Here is an 8,933-nt window from a genome sequence, read left to right as displayed (position 1 = left end):
AGGCTGTTGCTGTATACGCACAACATGCAGTCAACAGAGCTCTCAATGCAACTGAAACAGGCCATCCTTAGGCTGTAAAAACAAAACAAAAATCCATCAGAGAGATAGTGGGAACATTAATACTGGCCAAATTAACTGTTTGGTACATTCTGTGAGAAAAAAAGAATGCATTGGTGAGTGTGATGACATGGACATGCATGGCTTCCAATGGCACTGGGTCACTAGTGTTTATTGATGATGTGAAGACAGAAGCAGACAGATGAATTCTGAAGTGTTTAGGGATATTCTGTCTGCTCAGATTCAGACAAATTCAGCAAAGTTGATTGGATGGTGCTTCACAATACAGATGGACAATGACCCAAAATATAGTGTGTAAGCAACCCAGGACTTTTTTACGGCAAAGAAGTGGAATATTCTGCAATGGCCAGAGTCAATCACCTGATCTCAACCCAATCAAGCATGCATTTCACTTGCTGAAGACAAAACTAAAGGCAGAAAGACCCACGAACAAACAACAACTGAAGACTGCTGCAGTAAAGTAAATTAAAATTAAATTAAAATTATTAAAATTATTAAATTAATTAAAGGCCTGACAAAGCATCACAAAGGAGGAAACCCAGCATTTGGTGATGTCCATGTGTTCCAGACTTCAGGCAGTCATTGCCTGCAAAGGATTCTCGACTAAGTATTAAAAATGAACATTTTACTTACTGTATGATTGTTAATTTGTCCAATTACTTTTGAGCTCCTGAAAATAGGAGACTGTGTATAAAAATGGTTGCAATTCCTAAATGTTTCATACAATATTTTTGTTCAACCCCTTGAATTAAAGCTGAAAGTATGCACTTCAATTACATCTTGATTGTTTCATTTCAAATCCTTTGTGGTGGCATACAGAGACAAAATTATGGAAATTGTGTCACTGTCCAAATACTTCCAGACCTAACTGTATATAAATAAAAGAATGTCAATGACCCCAGGTGTGGGACTTTATTAGGTCAAACAGGTTTGAGGGGTCAGGCAAAGGACTTGGTGGAGTCAGGCAAGGGTCAGGCGATCATCGTTGTAATCCATGGAGCAGGGCAGGAACCGTGGTGCAAGGTGCTGGGCTGGAGGTGTCCATGGTGCTGAGTGCACACTGATGAGCTAAATAAAACATTCTATTTCTGATGAGTCAACAGCACTAGGGCTCCTTCACAAAACCCTTACTGGAATCTTCATACACTCTGTGAATTAGTCTTTACTTTCTGATGAGTCAACAGCAATAACCCCACCCAGTGCGACATGTAGATAGCATATATTTAGAATATGTAAAATGCAAACACGAGAAATGCAAGAAAGTTTATGAGGTATACCAAATGGAATTAATAACAAGTGTTACAACCCTTCTGTCTAGAGTAAAATAAGGGCCTAACAGGGTAGAGTGCAGAATGTACAGGTGTGTTGCAACACAAATGCCCCAAAAAAGTGTACAAGGGATCAAATCAATTCAAGCTTTATTTGTATAGCGCATCTCACAAGATGCGACTCAATGCGCTTCAATCAAGACATCATTGCTGATTGCACTTTAGCACAAGTGCTCTTTCAACATTGTCTCTATGGTCTTTCAGCTTCCTTTTCTGTTCTTCGCTCACATTTTCGACCATATAATGGTGAGACAGCTGCTTCTCACTGTTGAGACAAAATGTTATAAAGAAGTGATTAATAATTAATTTAAGAAACTCACATTCATCAGTGGTTGCAAACTGTCATGGAAATTGTATTAGCACTCTCCTCATGTTTCCAAAATGCATTGCAAATGCAATGCACTAACAAGTCATTGGTTACTCTTCGTTGGTGTTGGGCTTGTTGAGCCCTTTCCTAAAATAATAATACAGTGCTTAACCATGTTACAATGAAAAGGTGCAGTTAAGTACTGAATTAGTCACTTTCTTTCCTTGATCATTTGCACTTCCTTACTTACCTCAAGTGTCCTGATAGAAAGTGTGGTTTCACTTTCCAGGCTTCTGACATCTTTGTCCATGGTAACATCACTTTCCTAAATGGATACACACATAAGCATGACTATGTGTACAGCTGTGAATAGTGGACAGTATGTTTGTATGCAATAAACTTCATTCACACTAACCAATTCTTTAGGAGGAAAGCTGTAAGGCCTCTTGAAGTACGCGTGGTCCTCGTCAGTGTCCAGTGGCATCTGTACAGAGTCCACCATTATTGCCAGTATGTTTTACATGAAAGGGTTAACTACTTCAAAAAGAGATCCAGGCTGGATTCAGAATGACACAGTACCACTAAACATATTGCATGTGCCATAAAGTTGCATGGAGTATGTGTTTTAGGAGCAGTAGCCCATTCAGAAACAGGCACACGGTCATAGATACCGTATTTTCCGCACTATAAGGCGCACTTAAAAGCCTTTAATTTTCAAAAAAAACGACAGTGCGCCTTATAATGTGGAGCGCCTTATATATGGATCAATTGGTTAATTGGTTGATCCATACTGGTTGTACACGGTGCTCAAGGCGCTCTGTCAAAATGTTTCAGTACGACTGGTAAACTACAAAGCCGCACCGCTTGCAGCATTACGGTAATCAGTAAACACCGGTAGGCTACTGTGCTTACACAGTCCCACACCACTTGTGTGTGTATAAAGACCCCAAGTAAAGAAGACTAAACAGAGTTTCCGAGGGAACAAAGCGAGATGGCCACAGTTAGACACAGTTAGAGGACAAACTCGAACAGTGGGTTGTTGAACAGAGAGCCGCAAGTAGAAGCGTCTCTACAGTCACTATTCGAATGAAGGCAACAGCGCCAGCACGGGACATGAACATCGATGAATTTCGAGGCGGTCCTTCTTGGTGCTTTCAACTTGAAGTTTTAAAGTACCCACTCGATATAATAAACAGTTTAACGATCACTAAACACTTACAATTTGTGTATTGGATTCATTATTCTCGTTTGCCGGAGGCTACCGGTAAGGGAGGGTTGACTTGTAAACATACTTTCGTTTTAGCTCGTGTTCAAAAGCAAGAACTGTGTGTTCATCTAGTTATGTGTAGTTATGTGTTTTTAGCATGTCGATGTTCTCCCAGTATGTTGTCATGTTATTAAAATACAGTTGAGACCTTCGTAGCGATGTGTTTTGTTAGCAGCGTTCGTAGATGTGGCTGCGTTCAGAGTAACTTTTCTCCCATTCAGTGTTTGAGGTGAACCAACATTCAAATACGCCTGTCGTGTTCAATCTTTCTCTGATTTGAATGTATGACACATCATTTGAAAGCTTACAATCTGTAGTTTAAGCATGTGTAAAAACTGGAAAATTACGTTGCACATTTCACCAGGAGCTGTCACATATTGGTTGTTGGTTATAATTGTATAGCCTATTGGTTGTTTTCTGGTGTTTTCTTGTTTTGGTCTGTTTGTAGTCTACTTGATGTATTTTTATCAGCTGTTAAATCACCACAGCGGTTAATCCACTAATAGAGATAATAGCAGATTGAAAATGCTTGTAGCTAACTACTCTATATCTCGTGGTCGCAGCTATTGCGAATTGCTATTCACGCGAGTCAGCTGTGAATCACCGCAGGTCCTTGACGCTTGTTGCAAAAATGGATGACGAACGGCTGATACTTGAGGTGGAAAAATATATATTTTTTACAGTGGAGCAGGTAGAACGTTGATGGTGACAACGCTGCAGGTGGAGCTTGGACAACGGGAAGTTGACACAACACCGATGGAGAGGTGACGCAACGCAGTAGGTGGAGCTTGGGCGTAACGCAACCCCAGTCAAACGTTCTATTCTATGCGCCTTATAATCCGGTGCACCCTGTATATGAAAACAGTTCTAAAATAGGCCATTCATTGAAGGTGCGCCTTATAATCCGGTGCGCCTTATAGTGCGGAAAATACGGTACTTAGTGAGAGATGCACTGACCATGGTGTTGCTTGCATGACTCCTTTTAACACTTGAATAGGTCCTGAATACAGGTGGGACACTGTCGTGAAGGGTCGCTCTGCCTTCCTCACTAAAGTGAGCAAACTTCCTTCCAAATCTGAAATTAACACACATTATCTTCACCGGAAGGTTGAATTGTAGGGCCAGGTGTTACCCCAAAGTCCTCTTGATAAATCCTCTTGACAAATACAATTATTATTTTTGTAGCACTGCAGCATACCCTTCCAGCCCAAGGTTTTCCACCAGGACAATACACCACCACCTTCTCAGGAGAGACATGTCATCCTAAAGAAAGAGCAGTTACTCAATTTGCATTCAAAGTCTTATAGCATATTGATATAATGGGTTCTTGTTTTCTTATGCTGAAGTCAAAGGTAGCCTCCATGGCGAAATACCAGGCATACTGTAATGAGAAAAGACACAGACAAGATTACCATTTGACAGCTTATAACTCAGTGAGAAGGTAGTCACACACATCCAATGAAATGTACATGGCTGTTAACTCCATAGGAAAGTGATATGAGAGGTCTGCACACATGAATGTTCCTTAATACCTTTTATTGCACACCTTTTTATTTGCAAATGCACAAACAGAATGTTGGTCAGGTCTGAGTGGTGGTCAGTCATTGTTGCATACATTTACACATTTTTTGATGGTTTTAAGGAACAATCAAATGTGCCATATCACTTGGTGGCATTACCATAACTCACCATTATCATGAAGACACCACAGTCATTGCCACTGGTCTGCCTCGGAAGCCCCTGTACGAAGAAAAGTTACAGTTAGAGAATAGTAGGTAGATTACTCTTCCTGCTACGACTGGTGAATTGATGATTCACTTGCTTAGTCAAATGTATTGATTAAAAGTCGCTTTGGAAACAGGCGTCTGCTAAATGCCCAAACTTTTATTAAATAAAAATTCGATAACATAGGGTCCATGCCTATAACTTGAACTTTTGCATTTGAATTAATAATTAAACCCACATTAGGTAATTAATTCAGCGTTGCTAACAGGTCAGAACCATAATATAAATCTAATGTGGAATGTGAAAGCTCACACAAACATCAAATGAGCCCACAATGTCTGATCTAAAAATAATTTACACCAAGGATGTCCTGGGGCACAGAAATAACACATTAACACCATTCAAAATTCAAATGATGACATGATAATATATAGGTGGACTTACCTCCATATTTCACAGCAGAACTATGGTGGAACTGCAAATGAGATAGAAGAGCAGGGTACTTCCCTGCCTTGTGACAACATGGACACTGGAATGTGTCCGAGTCCAATCTCTTAAGCGCAGGATATTGTCCATCTGGAAACATCATGTTGGTCTATGGAAGAATAAAATATAATTAGGTGAATGTATCGAATGTGACTCCAAATAACTTTCATTTCCTTTAAATTGAATATTTCATTCCTTTAATTCATCTTGCTTGAAAATATGTGACCTGAGCTCAAAATATTATATGTGCAACCTACATACAACTTTTTGAATACACTACCAAAGTTCGAAAATAGCATATAGTTCATCTTTAACTTAGTGTTACTTGTAATAATGACCATGTTTAAAAATGACCATGTGAAAGCCATTCCCTTCCCCCCACCTGAGCGCGGCGTTTTTTAGCCCTGCCGGCTGTACATGTTTATCTTTGTTTTGTCACTATTTGCACTTCTGGTTATATGCATAACTGCATTTTGTTGTTGGTACTTGTACTCAGCAATGACAATAAAGTTGAATCTAATCTCATATCTGATAACGCTAAACCACATAGAATTACCCAATTAGCCAAGCCAGATGAACAAAACTACAGCCAAATGCGTAACACATGCAACAACCTAAATAATAAATACATATATGAAAACTATAACATGTTCATTAATAATATTTCGAAATTCTCACCTGAGCTGCATTTGCCATTGTACTTGTAATTCTTCTTCTTCGTCGTCTTGCTTCGTATTGTAGCGAACGGAGACTGGTAGTGCCTCATACAGGCGGCCATTTAAGATCCTTCAAAATCTCGCGGTTTCTCGCGGTTACTTTTACCGACGCGCTTACGATGACGTGGTCCAAAAATGGTACATCACATTTCCGGGTGATGGATTTGATATCCGCAGCTGGATATACTTGGAGAAAAGAGTAGAAGTTTGAATGGCGGTCAATGGGAATTTCTGGTCTTCGCTACTTTAATCCGATACAATAAGAAAACCGTAGTGCTTTTTAGATATTAGGAGCCCAAATCCGATGGCCAGTTAGGCAAACTATTATATAGTGTCATTGCCGATCAATGATCGACGTCGTTATATAGAGAAAATTAATGAAATAGGGGTTGATTCATCAGAGTAGTCATACGTCATCTCCCTGTCATCAGGGATTTGTAGTTCTTCATTTGATTTGCCGTGTAATAGCTAAGCTCTTTCTGGGCTCTGATATCATGAGGGGAATGTAAACGCAGCATTTAAGTAATCACTTAATGACATGGGGAGCTTGGGGGGGATTTGTCTGCACTCTGGTACCCCTTTTAACCTATTTAGGCTCTATGCAGTATCAACTGAAGAACTACAAATGCCTGATGACAGGGAGATGACGTATGACTACTCTGATGAATCAACCCCTATTTCATTAATTTTCTCTATATAACGACGTCGATCATTGATCGGCAATGACACTATATAATAGTTTGCCTAACTGGCCATCGGATTTGGGCTCCTAATATCTAAAAAGCACTACGGTTTTCTTATTTTATCGGATTAAAGTAGCGAAGACCAGAAATTCCCATTGACCACCAGTCAAACTTCTACTCTTCTATCACCCAAAAAGGGGCATGGACATGACGGGAGGGGAAAGTACCCGGATGCGTTGCTCTGATGAATTATCAGTTTCCGGTTTTACTTGTCTCCATTCATTTGCCCTCGCATCATGCCCCCGCCCCTTTTAGGGGGGAAACAGTGCCTTTAGTGTGCTCACTGCTCAGAGTCGTTGAATATGGCATGTCATGTTGTTGAATCTATAGCAGCTCTTCAGATGAAATGATCTAACATCAGATCTTCAAAGCAGTGGCGACTGGTGCCATTTTTTTTGGGTGGGGCACAGCAGTGTGGCGGGGGGGTCCTCTTTCGCGCGCGCAGCGCGCGCGATTTTTTTTTCCGCGTGCACGCGCATAAAACACGCACTGGCGTTACAACCATTGTATAATTTCAACTTTCACCCTTAAAATGACCGTGTGGCCATGGAGAAGTTACCCTGTCAACTACAGACACTGAGGTGGAAGAGTGACCGGTCTATGGACGTCGGTACGGTCCAATACCCAGTGTCAGACAAGGAGGAAGTCTAGTCAACAAGGCTAGTACAGGCCTCACAGCTACACTCAGGTTAATAAAGGTAGCAGATGAATATGTGTACTATGTGTCTGTGTGACATGGCTACATCAATGAGCAGAGATGAATGCTGCAGTCAGTAGTACTATCTATTTCATAGACACATGATGGATGATGATGGAGAGTGATGGTGGTCAACACATTCAATGATGTATCACAACCAGACCATGTCAGAAACACAACCAGACCATGTCTGTATCACAACCAGACCATGTCAGAAACACAACCAGACCATGTCTGTATCACAACCAGACCATGTCAGAAACACAACCAGACCATGTCAGAAACACAACCAGACCATGTCAGAAACACAACCAGACCATGTCTGTATCACAACCAGACCATGTCAGAAACACAACCAGACCATGTCAGAAACACAACCAGACCATGTCTGTATCACAACCAGACCATGTCAGAAACACAACCAGACCATGTCTGTGTCACAACCAGACCATGTCAGAAACACAACCAGACCATGTCTGTAACACAACCAGACCATGTCAGAAACACAACCAGACCATGTCAGAAACACAACCAGACCATGTCAGAAACACAACCAGACCATGTCAGAAACACAACCAGACCATGTCTGTAACACAACCAGACCATGTCTGTAACACAACCAGACCATGTCAGAAACACAACCAGACCATGTCTGTAACACAACCAGACCATGTCAGAAACACAACAATGCATCAGCTGAGTTAAAGAAAACCAACTCTTACCTTTGATGACAGAACATGAGCCGTGTTTACCCGTACCTCCGCCTTGCCCCGCGCATATTGCTATGAATAGTTCGAAGATAGGTGCTTGCACGTTAGGTGCGAGGCTGCTTGGTTAACCCATTAGCGGGAACATTATTAGTTGCACAAAATAGGCTGATTTAATTGACCATGAACATCAGAGACAGACATTACGAATGTTCATTTAAAATACTCCGGAAGCCCGAAGTCCGGAAAACCGGAAGTCGGGAGGCCTCAGCATAATGCATTGTCTGCAATACAACCGGAGATTTCTTGGCCAGGGCGCACAAATGTGCGTCCTGGCCAAGAAGTAGAGACAGCCAATTGGAGCGCTGCTACAGCTCACGTGTAAGCGAAAAGTATTCGTCCTGGCATAGACTTGCATTGACACGGCGCCCCGCGTTCTCCCCCTACGTATTTTAACAGTGAGTTTTACACACACACACACACACACACACACACACAGATAAAAATGTTTATTGTATTGGAGGATTTTTAATGAATGCTGATAGGCGCCGACAGAATATCAGCCGCATTTTGTGAATAAACAATATTTATTTAAAAAAAAAACTTTTACAAATCTCAACTAGGAAGTGAAGGTGGGGGCGGCGCCCCAGCGCCCTCTATCGGCCAGCCGCCACTGCTTCAAAGCAATGCAGCTGCATATTTTCCAATATGACACCTTTCGTCAACAGTGGCGGCTGGCCGATAGAGGGCGCTGGGGCGCCGCCCCCACCTTCACTTCCTAGTTGAGATTTGTAAAAGTTTTTTTTTTAAATAAATATTGTTTATTCACAAAATGCGGCTGATATTCTGTCGGCGCCTATCAGCATTCATTAAAAATCC

This window comes from Nansenia antarctica, assembly GCF_963989245.1.
Source record: "Nansenia antarctica genome assembly, chromosome: 1".
NCBI lineage: Eukaryota > Metazoa > Chordata > Actinopteri > Argentiniformes > Microstomatidae > Nansenia > Nansenia antarctica.
This window is presented reverse-complemented; position numbering follows the sequence as displayed.